Source organism: Mustela lutreola, chromosome 6, assembly GCF_030435805.1.
Source record: "Mustela lutreola isolate mMusLut2 chromosome 6, mMusLut2.pri, whole genome shotgun sequence".
Classification (NCBI taxonomy): Eukaryota; Metazoa; Chordata; class Mammalia; order Carnivora; family Mustelidae; genus Mustela; species Mustela lutreola.
In genome coordinates this window covers 116668689-116687548 of record NC_081295.1, presented here as the reverse complement: position 1 = coordinate 116687548, position 18860 = coordinate 116668689, and the positions used below count along the sequence as shown (strand labels likewise).

The 18860-nt window shown below is 36.7% G+C and overlaps 1 long non-coding RNA gene across 1 annotated transcript; it reads left to right on the top strand.

Moving 5' to 3' along the window:
• The first annotated feature begins 240 nt into the window (after positions 1-240).
• On the top strand, positions 241-15330 carry LOC131833230 (uncharacterized). The gene is made up of 4 exons (XR_009354363.1): positions 241-465; positions 1712-1792; positions 13358-13570; positions 13732-15330. It is a non-coding gene; the product is annotated as an uncharacterized LOC131833230 (long non-coding RNA).
• Positions 15331-18860: the final 3530 nt, after the last annotated feature.

Genomic DNA, 18860 nt, shown 5'->3' with positions numbered 1-18860 from the left:
GGGATCTCCAGCATTTGGGATGTGGAGCAAGTACTTACAGCCAAGGACATTCAGGAGCGGCTGGTGAGGTAAGAGAAACGGGAGAATGTGCCTCTTACCTATGGCACGTATTTCAAGAGGGATGAATCACTATCTGTGTCAAATGCCATTGCAAAACTGAGGAAGATAATCACCTGAAGCTGAAAATCACCTCCGATATTTGGTGCCCTTTACAGGAAGAATTTAATAAAATGAGGAAGACAAAAGCTGCCAGCAGCTGATTCAAAAGAGAATATGAAGTAAGGACTTGGGGAAAGAGTGAAGCATGCTCATGAAAATGAGGAAAGAAAAAATGGATCTATTGAAGAATGGGCTTATGAAGTAAAGGAAGAGCTTTTCACCAAAGATGGGACCTACTATACAGTACTTGTGAGAAAGGCAGCTGGACTGGACAGATGGAGTCTGTGATGGGGAAAGCAAACACAGGTGAGTGATGACCCCAGGTATGGTGGATGCTGAAGGCAGTGTGGAGAATAAAGGTCATATTGTCTGTGATCTTATCACATTTATAGTCTCAAGTTTCCAATCCTAAATGCTATTGAAAGCATTTCTATCAAGGCCATCATTGAAATTGAAATAGAGATATAATGCAATCCTTTATTCTGTTCAAGTCACACTCCATTCAAACAGCTGATACAATACAATAGAGCCTAAAGCCAAGGAACAACCCAGTTCCTCTTCTAAGTCAGCTGTGAAGTGCTGGTAACTATTTATTTAACCACCAAGGCTCTGGGGGAGAAAGCACCCTGATTTGTAGTGATTGACAATTATTGTAATGTAAATACTCTTGCCAGGGCTGATTTCAAGCTCCTAACTGTACAACAACCAGCCCACAAAATTCTTGAATATTTAACAAGCTAGTCTGGCAAATCAGAGGATGCTGGCCCCAGCATACAATTGTCAGCCATAACTTCAAATTTACAATCCCTTCATTGATTCTGAACTTCCTGGAGATAAGAAATGTGTCTGGCCCATCTTTTTATCTCTTTAAACATCAAGCACATCGATTTATCTACTATATCTACATACTAAATATTTGGAGAAGGAAAGAAGGAAAGGCAGATACTTTGACCAGTCTTTAGGACAAAGGACATCTGGGAGTCACTCTGCTTAGAACACATCTCCCCGGAGTACCTTTCTGGCTCTGCCTCATGTGTTTTAGCCTAAATGGCACTTTAATAAAAGACCTTTCTAATAATTCTGTCCAAATAACTGTCTACAATGATGATATACTTCCATACTCTTATTCTTTCTCATAGTACTCCTCACAGTCCATTATTTTACACCATTTGTTTATTTACTTACACATCTATCCTAGCACACAATAATCTCAAAATAGGGCAATGACTGTGTTTATTTCATTCACAGTGCATAACTATCTCTCAGAATAGTGCCTAATTCATAATACACACTTGATAACTAAATACACTTTGTACAAGTTGTGATTTCACATGATTTATTAGTAAAAAGCATGCCATTTAACAAATTGCTAATCTTACTGGTAAGTTATTTTGCAATCTACAAAACCTTTATGGTACTTTATTTTGCTTTGTCTTAGTTATGTTATCAGAGTAGAAAGTTACTGTTACTGAAATGCTCATCAAATTTGTTTTCTACAAACAGATGTCATTGTCATTTTTAAATTATAATTTTACATGATTTTATATTCTAGAATGTTATCCTTGCTGTCCATGCTTATGGTCTAAATTCACATACATGTACTAACAAGCCCACACTCACATTAAAGATGGAGGTAAGTAAGAATAGACAAAGGCTTGCACTAGTAATCATGAGAGAGTGTGACTTTCTATATGAAAATAAAATACCAAAGACCCCCTCACTGTTTTATCTACAGAAACCTCAAGCCTGGCTCGTATCATACAAACTTGCTAAAAACCTGTTTCTATGTCCTTTGCTCATGCTGTTTGCTTTGCCTGGAACATTTTTCTCATTATAGTCTCCACCCATCAAAATTCTATCATCCAACAAATTTCACCTTTACTGCCCTCTCAAACTGTGATGCAGTTCTTGTTTTCATCTGTCACTCCTTACAGACACATTTACTGAAAGACTTCTACATCTCTGGCACTGAGTACTAGGAATTCAAAAGTAAGATATAGTCCTGCCACAGGGACTGTACAGATGGGGATCAGACCAGTAAGCTTCGTGAGCTTTACAAGAGTCAAATGAGAAAGTCTAACCAAGTCTGAGCTGTCAGAGCCTGCTGCCTAGAAAAGAAACCTCTCTTGAGTTTTAGCCACTCTAGATGGGTTTTCTTCCTTCAAATTTGACAAGACATTTCTTTACCTTATGATATTTGAGGAGTTTTATATTTTACTATAGATCTTATGAATGTATTTTTATATATTATGGATAGACTTATTTGTATGTGTTTGTAAGTTATATTCTAGAATGTGTGTTGATTTATTAACATGATCAAGTTTGTTTCTTATTTGTATCAATTAACTACTTGGCAGTTAGCCAACCAGATGATCCAGGGACCCTTGTAGTGGTTGCTCCAAATACCCTATTTGCTCCTCTGAGTCTGGCCAGAAGATGCAGGGAGAGAGATGGCCTGCAGAGAGTTTCAGGGCCAGTTTCAGAGGCTATCGACAATTTGAAATACATTCAACAGGCCAGAAGTAGGCACATGGCCCCAGTTAATCTGTACCTATTTTCAAACTGTGAATTTAACAAAGGTATTAATTTCTAGTATAACTGTAATATACTAAAAAATATTTAGTTATTATAACTTTAGCACTCTTTACTTTTCTGGGAAAAAAAAAGAGAAGTTCCAAAAGTTTCATTATATACTTTTAATAATGTTTCTGTGTAGTACTTAATCCACACATCTGGTAGATGATCCTCATTGACATTCCACGCTGGGGAGTCAGCATCCGAAGAGGCATTTCTTCCTTGGGCTAAATGTGCATCCCTGGTCCAGAGCTAGCCTTGGGTCACCAGGAGGTTTGGCTGTTGAACATAACACTTTCTGTCTTTTGGTTTATAAACATTATTCAGCATTTTGAAGTGAGAATTTTTTTCCAGCATTTTATGGAGATGTGGTATTTTTCAAAGCATTCATCCAAAAGAAACCTAGCTGAAAACTTTGTCTGAGACAGTACCACCATGTTTCCGAACTTTTGTCTTTAAAAAGCAAATGCATTTGTCATGCCCTTAGGTAAAAATTGTTTCCAGGTACACCCCTATGATAGCTAGTGATAGCTAGTGATAGCTAGAACACCAATATTTTTCTAAACAATTAAAAATTGGGTAACCATAATTTATCATCCTGGAAGACTGTATAAATTAACAGTCAGTTTATTAACACAGTCAACAAAACTACATATTGTGAAATTGATGTGCATGGCATAGAAATATGAGGTGGAGAAGAGTTGAGTCAGCACAGCAAATGTAAAATTAAAGAGAAAATACAAGTGAACATAAGGTCAAAGGGACTCAGTAAGGACAGAAAGAAAGAACGATATTCAAAATATTCAAAAACCTGGGGCGCCTGGATGGCTCAGTGGGTTAAAGTCTCTGCCTTCAGCTCAGGTCATGATCCCAGGGTCCTGGGATCGAGCCCCACATCGGGCTCTCTGCTCTGAGGGGAGCCTGCTTTCTCCTCTCTCTCTGCCTGCCTCTCTGCCTGCTTGTGATCTCTATCTGTAAAATAAATAAATAACATCTTAAAAAAAATTTAAAAATCTGAATGGCATGGGACACTCTATCTTTCAGAATCAACGTCAGCTATGAAGCTGCTGAAGGAAGTATCAACTCTCCGTTTTCTTGATTGGGCGGCTGTCCCAGCTGAGTTAGCTGGGACAATGAAGGACTCCTGGGGGCAATGGTTATTTACAAATGAATATAGAAGCAATTATATATTTTGACCATCAAAATGGCAGAACGGTGAACCCCAGTGGGATATCAGCCATGACATGAGCCAGGCAGCCTTGGTGAACCTCATTAGTAGAAACTACTCAAGAGTACTATCCAGGCACCTGCAGTGAAATGAATAAACTACAACTGTCTCCCTCTTCCTTTCTACCAATCTGCAAATATTCTAATTCAGGGAAAGACTCCACTAGTCTATCCAGGAGTTAAAGGAATATGGGTCACCTAATCTTATCATCATACCCAGTGGGGGAGAAATTTTTGGAAGTATAATTACCAAAACAAGGTGGAATGAAAATTGTTCTTTGTATGAAAATAATTGTAATTTCTTTAAATTTCCCCATTGTTGAACAATTGTTTCTAATTTCATTATTATGCACAACACTGTCTACCATTGTATATACATAATGCATGTTATATATAATCCTATAGAATCTTTGCTCCCATTTCTGATATTTAAAATTAATTTCCTAGAAATAATATTACTGTATAAACAGATTTGAAAACTATTAAGCTTTTGAAACATAATAGGAAATTGCTTTTCACAAAGATGATTCTGACTAGCAGTGATTGAAAGTTTTTCAAAGAGCCCTTAATTCTACATTTAACAAATATTATTTGTGATTACAGTGAGTCAGTAACCCTTTCAGTCTCCAGAGAGATGGCGATAAACAGATGTCTCTGCTACTGTAGAGCTTAAAACCTAAATAAACAAGAACATTTCAGAGCTATTGAGTGCTTTGAAGAAAATTAATCAGGAAAGGAAATGGAGAGTTATTATCATGTGAGTGTGGAGGACATTAGATAAGGTAATCAGGAAGGTCCCTCTGAGGAGGTAATATTTAAGCCAAGTTCTGAAATGATAAGAAAAATCTGTCCCATGAAGATCAATGGGAAGAGATTTTTAGATTGGGGGAACAGAAAGTGCCAATGACCTGATGTAGGAAGGATCTTAGTACATTTAATGAAGGGAAGAAAGCCAGTGTTGTCGGAGGTGAATGAATAAGGTAAAGAGTAGGAAGAGGTAAGAAGAACGAGAGAAGCCAGATAATGCAATAGTTTCTAGGCCAAGGGAAAGAGGTTTAGTATAGTATTTAGTTATTGAAGTGTTTTAAATAGGACAGGGATACTATATTAGTTGACTAAGGCTGCCATAACAAAGCACCAGAGGCTGGGTGCCTTATGTAATAGAAATGTATACATCTTCATATTCTGGAGGCTGGAAGTCCAAACCAAGGTGTTGGCAGGGTTGGTTTCTTCTGAGACGCTCCCTTCTTTTCTTATAATGGACCATCTTCTTCCGATGTTTTCATGTGACCTTCCCTCCATGCCTGCTTGTGACCTAATCTCCTCTTCTTACAAGGACATTGGTCCTATCAGAACCACCCCCAGAACCTTATTTTACTTCCTTAAAGGACCTGCCTCCAAATAGAGTGACATTCTGAAGTACTAGGAGTTAAGATTTCAACATTATTGAGTTTGCAGGGACACAGTTCAACCCATAACAGATACATTCTGATTCCCAATTTTCTTTTTTTTTTTTTAAATATTTTATTTATTTATTTGTCAGAGGGAGAGAGAGAGAGAGCACAAGCGGGCAGAGTGGCAGGCAAAGGCGGAGAGAGAAGCAGGCTCCCTGCTGAGCAAGGAGCCCAATGCAGGACTTGATCCCAGGAACTTTTGGGCAGGTTAGGGATATATGGAGACATAGTAGAGCCAACAGCTCTCCTGAACAGTAAATGTACTAGTTAGAGTAAGCTAAACTGCAGAACAAAATGCCACAGAGAAAGAGACACTAATACAATTAAGGTTTTGTTCCTCAGTGGTGTACCAAGGAGTATGGATCTAGTACAGTATATCCCAAAGCATATCTGCAGGATATAATTAATGGGATTCTAATAAGTGGTTAAGGCAAATGGGTCTTGTGGTCCATCAGTTTGATAAAATGCTTATTTAAACAAGATCGTCTCATGTATTTAGTGAGGGACTTCCTGAAGTCCTTAAACTATAGTAAGTTGTATATCACCAATAAAGGGTTGACTTTCCCAAACATATTGATCATGTAGCTTCCTTTGTTTAAGGAAACAATGTGCAAAATTGGTACACAGAAGGAAAGCAGTTTGGGAAACTTGTCTTACACCACTTTAAGTATGGATGTGGTTATTAGGTTAAGATGATTTTTATCATACTAAGTGTGGAGTGTTCCATTCCCACTTACCTATGAGTTTGTCAGTTTGTTTTTAATAATGAACCAGCATTAAAGTTACTCACAAAAGGGCATAAAAATCTATTGAGTTTCCTATGTATCTACTTTTTTTCTAACCTCCTGATGTCAATATATTATACTAATAATTTTTATACCATGATACCATCCTTTAACTCCTGGACTAAATTCTATTTTATTAAAATGAATAGTTCTTTCTATGAGCTATAGAAATATGCTAATTGTTTCCCTAGAGTTATTGTATCACATAGATAAATTACTCTATAATTTTCTCTTTTTTGTGCTATTGTCAGCTTTCAGTATCAGGATAATGCTATTTCAAGCAAATGAAGCGGGGGTGGTACATTGTTTTTAAACCTTTGGAAGAGTTTTTATTATTTTTAAATTGGAAAGAAAGACCTATGATGGACCTGAAAATATTTTTATCCATGATTCTTTCAGAATCTTTTTTTTTAATTATTTCATGTTTGTCTATATGGTATTTCCTCGTTATCTGATTTTGCTACATTTTCACTCATTTCTGGTAATTTTTTATAACATCCAGTTTACTCATCTCTTCAAATTAATGAGCAATGGTTTTCCTTACAGTTAATGAATGTCTTTAACTGCTGATGATCTCTACACTCTCCTTTCTCCTTTTATATTTTTATTTCATCTGTTTTCTATTTATCCTAATTTTATTATACCTTCTATTAGTTTTTCCATCTCATTGGTAGCTTTTTCTCAAATAACCACACCATATTTTGGATTTATGAATCTTTTTATTTTCTGTTTGCTTATTTGCCTTATATATTTTTATATATGAAATCTTTATTTGTCCTCATTTATTTAAACCATAATAAGGGCTTATGCTTATAACAAACAAATGTCAAGTACATTTTAGGATGCTCTAAATTTTACAACTCACTTGATATTTTCTTTGGCTTCTGATTTTTGCTTTAGTTACTTTAATCTTCTCCAATGATTATATATATATATACACATATATGTATATATATAATATTTTAAATTCTATAATAGTAATGTCAAAACTTGTGAGAAACAAGTTTTAATCTTTATTTTTCTAATTATCAAAATCAAGTTTTGACGACCACTTTAGAGCAATACTGGTCAACATTCTATTATTTTTTCCATCTCTCTACTTTCTAATTTAAAGCCGTGGGACCTGATTATCATCATTGGGTTGTAATTTCACTAAACATGTCTAAAATATATTTTTATGTTTTCAGTCATATTAGCAGTACTAGCATCCTACTATTTCAATAGTGCCTTTCCTCTCTTGGGTTTCTTCTTCATACTCCTCTTTTTGCCAGTTGGCATATATGTTCAAAAAAGCTTTTCCTGGAGACATGCAGAGGACAATGGGGTTTTTCTTCTGGTGGAAGGAATCTACCTCTCATCTCCTTCCTTATGGTCATTTTTTGCTATCCCAGAGACTTTTGCTATCCCACTAGCTAAAGATCATTTTTTTTTAAATCCAGCCTATTCATTCTATGGTTGGGATGATTTCTCATGGAAATTGATAAGCCATTAATCAATATCTTGCATTTAATAATTATTTTTGATATTTGTGAATTTTTAAGTGAGTTTTAAACATGGGATGTTGGAGGAATTAGCTTTGCTCATGATCTAAAATCCTTGAGGAGAACACGGGCAGCAACCTCTTCGAGCTCTGCCGCAGCAACATCTTCCTAGGAACAACGCAAAAGGCAAGGGAAGCAAGGGAAAAAATGAACTATTGGGATTTCATCAAGATCAAAAGCTTTTGCACAGCAAAGGAAACAGTTAACAAAATCAAAAGACAACTGACAGAATGGGAGAAGATATTTGCAAACGACATATCAGACAAAGCACTAGTGTCCAGAATCTATAAAGAACTTAGCAAACTCAACACCCAAAGAACAAATAATCCAATCAAGAAATGGGCAGAGGACATGAGCAGACATTTCTGCAAAGAAGACATCCAGATGGCGAACAGACATATGAAAAAGTGCTCCATATCACTCGGCATCAGGGAAATACAAATCAAAACCACAATTCGATATCACCTCACACCAGGCAGAATGGCTAAAATCAACAAGTCAGGAAATGACAGATGCTGGCGAGGATGTGGAGAAAGGGGAACCCTCCTACACTGTTGGTAGGAATGCAAGCTGGTGCAGCCACTCTGGAAAACAGCATGGAGGTTCCTCAAAATGTTGAAAATAGAACTGCCCTATGACCCAGCAATTGCACTACTGGGTATTTACCCTAAAGATACAAATGTAGTGATCCAAAGGGGCACATGCACCCGAATGTTTATAGCAGCAATGTCCACAATAGCCAAACTATGGAAAGAACCTAGATGTGCATCAACAGATGAATGGATCAAGAAGATGTGGTATATATACACAATGGAATACTATGCAGCCATCAAAAGAAATGAAATCTTGCCATTTGCGACAACATGGATGGAACTAGAGCGTATCATGCTTAGCGAAATAAGTCAAGCAGAGAAAGACAACTATCATATGATCTCCCTGATATGAGGAAGTGGTGATGCAACATGGAGGCTTAAGTGGGTAGGAGAAGAATAAATGAAACAAGATGGGATTGGGAGGGAGACAAACCATAAGTGACTCTTAATCTCACAAAACAAACTGAGGGTTGCTGGGGGAAGGGGGTTTGGGAGAAGGGGGTGGGATTATGGACATTGGGGAGGGTATGTGATTTGGTGAGTGCTGTGAAGTGTGTAAACCTGGTGATTCACAGACCTGTACTCCTGGGGATAAAAATATATGTTTATAAAAAATAAAAAATTAAAAAAAAAAAGAAGAACCCTAAAGACTTAACCCCCCCAAAAATGTTAAAACTAATAAATATATTAAGTAAAGTAAAATAAATAAATAAATAAATAAATTGTAAGTAAAATTTAAAGGTTAAAAATAAGATAATATCTGTGATATTGCTGTGTTTATACTGCAAGGGTCTGAAAACTTTTTCTGTTAAGGGCCATACTGTAAATATCTTCAGCTTTGCGGATTATACAGTGCATTTCAACTCTGCTATTGTATGAAGGCAGCTCTAGAGAATATATAAACGAATGTGTCTCTGTTCCAGTGAAACTTTATTTTCTTTTTTTTTTTTAATTTTAATGAAATTTATTTATTTTTTTAAAGATTTTTATTATTATTTATTTATTAGAAAGAGAGAGAGAGGAAGGGAAGGGGCAGAGGGACAAGCAAACTTTTTTTTTTTTTTTTCCTACTCTCCACCCTTGAATTTAATGCATTTCCTTTAGAGAACTGTGACAAGTTGTAGTCCTTTCTTTTTTTTTTTTTTTTTTTTTTTAGACTTTAATTTTTTATTTTTTATAAACATATATTTTTATCCCCAGGGGTACAGGTCTGTGAATCACCAGGTTTACACACTTCACAGCACTCACCAAATCACATACCCTCCCCAATGTCCATAATCCCACCCCCTTCTCCCAAACCCCCTCCCCCCAGCAACCCTCAGTTTGTTTTGTGAGATTAAGAGTCACTTATGGTTTGTCTCCCTCCCAATCCCATCTTGTTTCATTTATTCTTCTCCTACCCACTTAAGCCTCCATGTTGCATCACCACTTCCTCATATCAGGGAGATCATATGATAGTTGTCTTTCTCTGCTTGACTTATTTCGCTAAGCATGATACGCTCTAGTTCCATCCATGTTGTCGCAAATGGCAAGATTTCATTTCTTTTGATGGCTGCATAGTATTCCATTGTGTATATATACCACATCTTCTTGATCCATTCATCTGTTGATGCACATCTAGGTTCTTTCCATAGTTTGGCTATTGTGGACATTGCTGCTATAAACATTCGGGTGCATGTGCCCCTTTGGATCACTACATTTGTATCTTTAGGGTAAATACCCAGTAGTGCAATTGCTGGGTCATAGGGCAGTTCTATTTTCAACATTTTGAGGAACCTCCATGCTGTTTTCCAGAGTGGCTGCACCAGCTTGCATTCCCACCAACAGTGTAGGAGGGTTCCCCTTTCTCCGCATCCTCGCCAGCATCTGTCATTTCCTGACTTGTTGATTTTAGCCATTCTGCCTGGTGTGAGGTGATATCGAATTGTGGTTTTGATTTGTATTTCCCTGATGCCGAGTGATATGGAGCACTTTTTCATATGTCTGTTCGCCATCTGGATGTCTTCTTTGCAGAAATGTCTGTTCATGTCCTCTGCCCATTTCTTGATTGGATTATTTGTTCTTTGGGTGTTGAGTTTGCTAAGTTCTTTATAGATTCTGGACACTAGTGCTTTGTCTGATATGTCGTTTGCAAATATCTTCTCCCATTCTGTCAGTTGTCTTTTGATTTTGTTAACTGTTTCCTTTGCTGTGCAAAAGCTTTTGATCTTGATGAAATCCCAATAGTTCATTTTTTCCCTTGCTTCCCTTGCCTTTTGCGTTGTTCCTAGGAAGATGTTGCTGCGGCAGAGCTCGAAGAGGTTGCTGCCCGTGTTCTCCTCAAGGATTTTGATGGATTCCTTTCGTACATTGAGGTCCTTCATCCATTTTGAGTCTATTTTTGTGTGTGGTGTAAAGGAATGGTCCAATTTCATTTTTCTGCATGTGGCTGTCCAATTTTCCCAGCACCATTTATTGAAAAGGCTGTCTTTTTTCCATTGGACATTCTTTCCTGCTTTGTCGAAGATTATTTGACCATAGATTTGAGGGTCTATTTCTGGGCTCTCTATTCTGTTCCATTGATCTATGTGTCTGTTTTTGTGCCAGTACCATGCTGTCTTGATGATGACAGCTTTGTAATAGAGCCTGAAGTCCGGAATTCTGATGCCACCAACATTGGCTTTCTTTTTCAATATCCCTTTGGCTATTCGAGGTCTTTTCTGGTTCCATATAAATTTTAGGATTATTTGTTCCATTTCTTTGAAAAAGATGGATGGTACTTTGATAGGAATTGCATTAAATGTGTAGATTGCTTTAGGTAGCATAGACATTTTCACAATATTTATTCTTCCAATCCAGGAGCATGGAACATTTTTCCATTTCTTTGTGTCTTCCTCAATTTCTTTCATGAGTACTTTATAGTTTTCTGAGTATAGATTCTGTGTCTCTTTGGTTAGGTTTATTCCTAGGTATCTTATGGTTTTGGATGCAATTGTAAATGGGATTGACTCCTTAATATCTCTTTCTTCTGTCTTGCTGTTGGTGTAGAGAAATGCAACTGATTTCTGTGCATTGATTTTATATCCTGACACTTTACTGAATTCCTGTATAAGTTCTAGCAGTTTTGGAGTGGAGTCTTTTGGGTTTTCCACATATAGTATCATATCATCTGCGAAGAGTGATAATTTGACTTCTTCTTTGCCGATTTGGATGCCTTTAATTTCCTTTTGTTGTCTGATTGCTGAGGCTAGGACCTCTAGTACGATGTTGAATAGCAGTGGTGATAATGAACATCCCTGCCGTGTTCCTGACCTTAGCAGAAAAGCTTTCAGTTTTTCTCCATTGAGAATGATATTTGCGGTGAAACTTTATTTTCAACATCAGTTGGTAGGCCAGATATTTTGCTGACTTCTCTTCTGTACCTTTATAATGTTGTGATTTAAAGGCGATAATTCAAAAAAATTCCAAAATTTTTTTAAAAAATAGAAATAAAATAAAGGAGATAATCCTATTAAATAGTTTATTATGAAGTTTCTGTGGCTGGAATGAAGCATTGGGATATTTGTAATATTCATAATTTAATAAAATTTTCAGACTTCAATTGTGTGTATAGTCTTAAGACCATAAATTGAGTATAACTTTTGTTTTGGTATAAATAGCTCAGCTCTAATGAATCAATTCATAGTTTTTTAGTGGAATGAAATGGACAAAATGCATATAAGTTTCCTATGGAATAATATCATCAACATACATAGCTAATTTTTCCTAATTATTATATCCAATTAATCCTTATTCTCAGAGAAATGAATCTCTGCTTGAGGAGGTCTATTGATAAAGAGAGACCCTCTGTATATTGTTAATTAGTAAATGGACAAGATTAAGATTAAATTAAGCTTGGAGCACCTGTAGTTATGTAGTTTCAGTTGATTAAGCCTCTGACTCTTGATTTCAGCTCAGTCATGGTCTGGGGTCATGAGATGGAGCCCTGTATGGGGTCCATGCTCCAGATAGTCTGCTTGAAGTTCTCTCTCTCTCTCGTTCTCCTTTTGCCACTTCCTCCACCTCTCTTTATCTTTCAAAAAAAAAAAAAAAGATTAAATTAAGGTTGAATGAGGTCACAGGCAATCCAAACATGCACTTCCTATTGATTAAAAGGTCTGTTGAGGTACAGGAGATGCTATGAAGGCAAGACACACTAACACGGGAACTTGAATGGGCTTCTGAAAGAATTCCCTTGCCAACTGGATACATTCTTTTAGACAAATCCCATTAATGAAAATACCTCAAAGTTTTCTGTTTGTTTGCTTTTAAGATTTTGTTAGTTTTCAATTGCTAGTGTAACAAATTATTATAAACTTCGTGGCTTAAAACTTCGTGGCACAGATTTATTTTCCTCCAGTTCTGAAGGTCAGAAGTCTGAAATGGGTCTCACTGGGCTAAAATTAAGGAGTTGGCAGGGCTACATTCCTTCTGTTGGCTCCAGTGGAAATCCTGTGTCTTTGCCTTTTCTATCTTCCAGAGGCTGTCTGCATTCCGTGGCTTGTGGCCACCTTCCTCCATCTTCAAAGCCAGCAATAGAGGACAAGTCCTTCTCACATCGCATCAATCTGACCTTCTATTATGCCTCCCTCTTCTACTTTTAAAGAATCCTTGTGATTGCTTTGAACCCAGCTAGATAACCAAAATAATCTCTATGTCATAATGCCAGCTGATTAGCAAACTTAATTGCATTCACAGCCTTTATTCCCTTTTGCTATGTAGCCTAACATAATTATAGTTTCTCGGAATTAGAAGTTGGCCATCTTCGGGAGGCCAGTATTCTGCCAAACGTAAGTATCAAACTATGCACAAAGTTAAGTATGTTGAATTGAACTTTCCTATAGAGGAATTGATTGGCCCTGAGTCATCCTTAAATTTGGTGTACCTGAAGAACAAAGCCATAAATTTCTTAATTTGTTGGAGAGCTTGAATATGCACTAACTCTTTTTGTTTGCTTGTTTGTTTGTAACTAAAGCATTAATTAGAATATCCTATCATTTACTTAGTTGTTAGGAGCATGACGCTGAAATCAAAGAACCTGGGTCCAAACTCCAGCACCACCATTTATTGGCTGTGTGGACTTCAATAGATCACCTACTCCTAGACTTCAATTTCTTCATCTGTAAAATGGACTTGGTAAAAATCTACACATTTGGCCCATTACGATGATCAGATGAGAGCACACTTAGAGCTCTTACAAGGATGTGTGGAACACAGGGGTAAGTACACAATTTCTAAAGAGAAAAGGACATACCTGCCTGACTTAAAAGATTCTTTATTCTTCCCCAGCATTACTTGCCTGCAGAACACAGAAGAGGAGATGCAGAGTGTGCTGGAATGGGTTTTCTAATTTTGATCTGGTATTTGTATTGTTTTTCAGGGCAAAGGAATGACATTCTCCATGTATCATAGTTCAAATGCAGATCATTTTCCTGGACTCTGAGAAAGACGAATAGACTACTGGGCATGTTCCTCGGAGAAGAGCAGCATGGAAGTGACCTGTGAGACTGCTCTGCTTTGCATCTCTTCACTTGCTGTAGTTTGATGTATAAAGTGGAGAATTTGGAATATTGGACTCAACCATTTTCTTGGTACCTGAAGCCTCTCTGGCATTCTCTTAGCCAAATAATACTTAATATGTTTATCTAAAACCCTGCTTTGCCATTATCTTAGTTAACAGAGGTAACCATATTATTAATATCTTTATTGAGAGACATAAATATTTCTATTACAACTAATATAACTTCATACTAACTTTGACAAATACAAAAATTCATGCCTGAGGCAACATTTCCATAAAATTCCTAAAGAAAACATGATTTAAAATTTTGGAATAAAAAAGTAGGAAGAGCTCAAATAAAGGGTTCTTCCTTAAGTGTTTCTCTGCCAAGCTGGCCATGTTTAAGGTTTCAGACTCAGGACCTATTAAGGAACAAAGGTCATCTATGTGCTCACAAAGGAGTCTCTGCTTCTTTAAAACGACATTTTAAACAACTGCGTTGAATAATTCTAAGGTGATAGTATGCCTGTGTTATTTTTTTCTACCTCTTAATGAATATTTATTACTTTGCATGTATTGCTATTGTAGTTTGAACTCGATGTACTGATCTGAATGATAATGGAAAACTAATATTAACATTGTTTTAGGTGTGGTACTTCCAGCAGCCTCACTAAATCGTTTTTTGACTTGATGCTCTTCTGTTTCCTGCACCTAGATTGAAACAAAAGAAAATAAATTTGTGTCATTTTTTTATACTAGACAGTATAGAAAACTTGTAAGGTAATAATATTTATGAATAAATACCTTGAATGTCCTAGACAGCTAATTTTACCTAAGGCTCGCAACAGTAATTCAAGAAACACATTATCCCCATTATAATGGAGAAACTGAGACCGAGAAGTTATGCAACTATCCCAATTAAGACAGCTAGTATACAGCTGAATGTGGATTCCTGAGTAATCTCTGAGTTCTTTGGCTCCAAGCCCAGGTTCTAGTTGCTATACTACTCTGGCTTCTTCTGATCCCATTCATCAAACAGAATGTGCTAGCTAAAGAGATGCTCCCTGACAGGTATTACGTACTGCAGTAACTCTTAAATCAGAATTTCCTTGTGCATTTTAAGATCTGTAAATAGTACTCCACGTAACCTGGCAGTCCATGATTAGAAAGCCCTGTATATTGGCAACAAGGCCTTTCCATTACTCAGCTTTCTACTGATACAAAACGGTTCACAGATTTATATACTTATACTGGGAGTGACGGAATTATATGTGCATGTCACAGAGAATCCAAAGAATACAAGACACTATGCACTTACTTAGGGGAAAAAAAAAAAAAAAAGTTTTCCCTAAAGAGTTCAATATTAGGAGTTATTTAAAATAATATATATTTACCTGGCTTCGGGCATATTCTGCTTAAAATAAACTTTAAGTGAAACAAATCTACTCTTTTTATTTGGCCAGAATTCATCTAGTGACAATTTACACTCACCAAAAAGGTCTAAAATGGATATGAAAAGATTGCAGTTAGCCTATGTCTATTGGGATTTTATATACTGACCAAATAAATGTTTTCTCTTAAAGGATATTGTTGTCATTCTATTAAGACTTCAAAGTCTTTCTGCTTTTGATTATCTCATTTTATTGAGAAAGTGCTTATTCCTTTCCCTGAAAAAAGAATTCTATTTTTTCCATGTCAACAGGCCATCCACAATCTTCCATAGCAGCTTATATCCAACATCTGCCATTTCTATATAAAACAACAGAAAATCCCTGAATAATATTCTGAGGAACTAATTAAAATATCAAGTGGTATATAATAATCTACTGACAGAAGAGGGGGAAAAAGTCCAACTGCTCTTCAGAGATTACAAGCAGTGTCTAAGTTACTAATTCTGTGTGGAATAGATCCTTCATGGTATTAAAGGCCTGGCTATTCTTTCATTGATGCGCATGTGTAATTCCCTTTAGGGAAACTATAAGGAAGTCCTTAAAGGTTTACCTGCTCATATACTCCTCCACATGGATAGAGCAAACTGGGGCAGTGAGTTAAGACTCGAACCGCCAACCACTGTCAGATGGTTCTGATCAATGTCTAAAAGCCTGTTAAAATCTTACTCCTAGGGAGTTATGGAAAAATAACAGATTTCTGTAGGTTCTCCAGATCCTTTGCCTTTTTTTGGACAAAATGCTCAAGTGTTTTTAGTTCCCTCTCCAAACTCATGCCAGTAAAATTACACACTCTGATTCTATAAAATGTAGTCAAACTTGATACAGGAACTAGTCAGTAAAGATCCCCAGAATTCCTCCATTGGTACCTAACAATGGCATCCTCAATTCAAATAATACAGGAACTGTTTTATTCCTGGAATACATTGTCTTTACTAGTAAAGTGACGAGAGTCCTACAGAGCCCACATATGTCATCAGTCCACACATGTAATGACCACAGAGCCAACACTAAATTGTCTACCTTCTTGGGTCCTGCACCTACCGTGCTTGCCCCAAGCTCCCTCCAGGTCAGTCATTCATCTTGTCCTTAGAGGCTTGACCAGCTTTACTTTCAGCTGGCCACCAAACCCGCCTGTCTTCCTGTTTCTGATAGCAGCTTATTTATTATTCTTCCCTTCTTGGTCCATAGTCTCTCTGTGTGAATACATGGATTTGTCTGTGGGTGGTATTCCTGGTGTTGGACCTGTGGTCTCTCCAGCAGCAGAAAGTGGTATTGATGATTCCCCTGGAAACTTAAACCACAACCCAGGGTCTTGCTCCAATATGCAGGGTCCAGCTCAGACTAGCCTCTGGCTCTCTTCATTTAAAACCTATGCAGTGACTAAGCAAAGCCATTCTTGGACTTGTAGGATTTTTGTGGAACATTAATACTGTGTACCATTCTAATGGCACATGAAGTAAATTGTTCCCATTTTAAAGCACAGTAAAATTATTTTAATGAAAACTATGCCCATTGAACTTTGGAACAAAAAATCAATAAAAATTCTAATTATTAAGAATTTAGGTGTTGGTTTCCAGTCCCATACTTCAACACTTAATGAAAATGTTACATTTCCATCATGACTACTCTTTCTATAACCAGGAGGTCTATTTCTGCTCCTATTCGAGCCATGACAATCACTAAACCTCTCTTACTTCACCCCTTCTTTTATTTCTCTCTTCTCCCTGTTACAAAATGACCAAAGGCTGGGGACCATTATTGACACAGAGACATCTTGTCCCCAACCCTTCCCTAACTGCTTCATTCCCTCAGGGACTCTTTGCTCTTGCTTTCTGACTCACCCAAATTCCACATGTGTCCCAGCTGCTTGACACCCACTGTTCAGCTTAATCCTATGGATTGCTTATTTTCCTAGCCTGAAGAAAATGCCCATCTTCCTGTATTACTTTGACTGGAACCTGGGTGGTCTACAGAAATTCTTTGCTTGTTGCTAAACCAATCCTCAAGGGTGTTTGCTAGCAAAAGATTCAGACATGACTATTAGAGCATGGTTAGTTATAGAGTAAAAGGTAACCACAAGTAAGTCACTATGTGAGAAGTTGGCATTTGTATTTGGGGCTGCTGAAATCCAGTAAAGCTAGACTGCCAGCAATAATTTATTTATTCAACATAACGTGTGTTCTGGTTCTATAAATATAATGGTTTGTTTGTTTGTTTGTTTGAACATTTTCTTTAAAAATTAAGACCCCAGAAAAGGAATTTCTGACACCTAGGAAAATGGAACTCTGCTAATTGTTGCCGTATCTGAGAAGTCACAAAATTTTAATTTATTATGGTTATGATGAATTTTTAATGTATTATTTGATGGAATTTTTCATATATATTTTAATTTTTCTGCTAAGTGGTTTGTTTCAATAGGCTTTAAAATTAGAGGAAATAAAAAATATTTATGATAATATATATGGAAGCAACACAGAGACATAAGATAATTCCAATTTAGGTGTATTTATTCCTTGAAGAGGAGTTGAAAAATTCACACACATATATATATTTGTATATAATTAAACTTTTCCTTTATGAATAATTTTATAGCTTAACTAATGTTTCATACAATTAATTCATTTGATCATGATAACAAACTTGTGGGGTAGTTGGAGTAGATATTTTATTTTCTTTTTTGGGAAGGTAGATATATTAAATTTCATTTTGCGAGTGAGGAAACTAAAACTAGAGAGGTTACATGGCTTGGAGAAAGGTATTATAAACCATGCCCACTGGCACTATTCATTCATTCAACAAATACTCATTATGCTTCTGCTATATTCCTCCTCACTCTTCCACTGAATGGGGATAAGACAATGAAAAAGATAGAAAATGTTTCTAAACCTATGTCTCTTAACTCACTCCAGTGATTAATGAACCAGGCCATGTGGGCTCTTAACTTTGGCAAACTAATTTTTTTTTTAAGATTTTAATGTAAACTCTGTTTCCCAAATTTAATTCCAGGCCTTATAAAGAATAGATAAAAAAGAAAAAGAAAGATATGATTGGAATTTTACTCTAAATATCTAGATACAACCCAATAGCACATCAGAAGCTAAGATTCTAAGAAATGAAAACAAATAAGGAAGCAAATCTTAAAATGCTCAAAACCACTATAGTAGTGTCTAGAGGCGGGGAGATAATAAGTCACTTTCACACAACTGACCCAATTTACCATGCGTGAGATTCTCTCGGCTCATATGTGCTCCTTATTCATGCTGCTGAGGTGGTCACCTGGGCAAATTATGTGAAGACTCCTGAGTGCGGAGATAGGTCAAGAAGTCAGAAACACTTCTCAGAGGTTCATATTCACTTCCTCAGAATAAAGATTTTTTTTTTCAGTGTTCCAAAATTCACTGGGAAGCCAGTGGGGACTGCCACCCCAAGGACTCATGAATCTGGTGCCAGGAGCGAACTCCGAAAGAGAGGGCCTTGGGACACACGCAGTGCAACACATGCCCTTCACAATACCTACCACCAGGCTCACCCTCCACCCCCAGAAAAAACCTTCAGTTT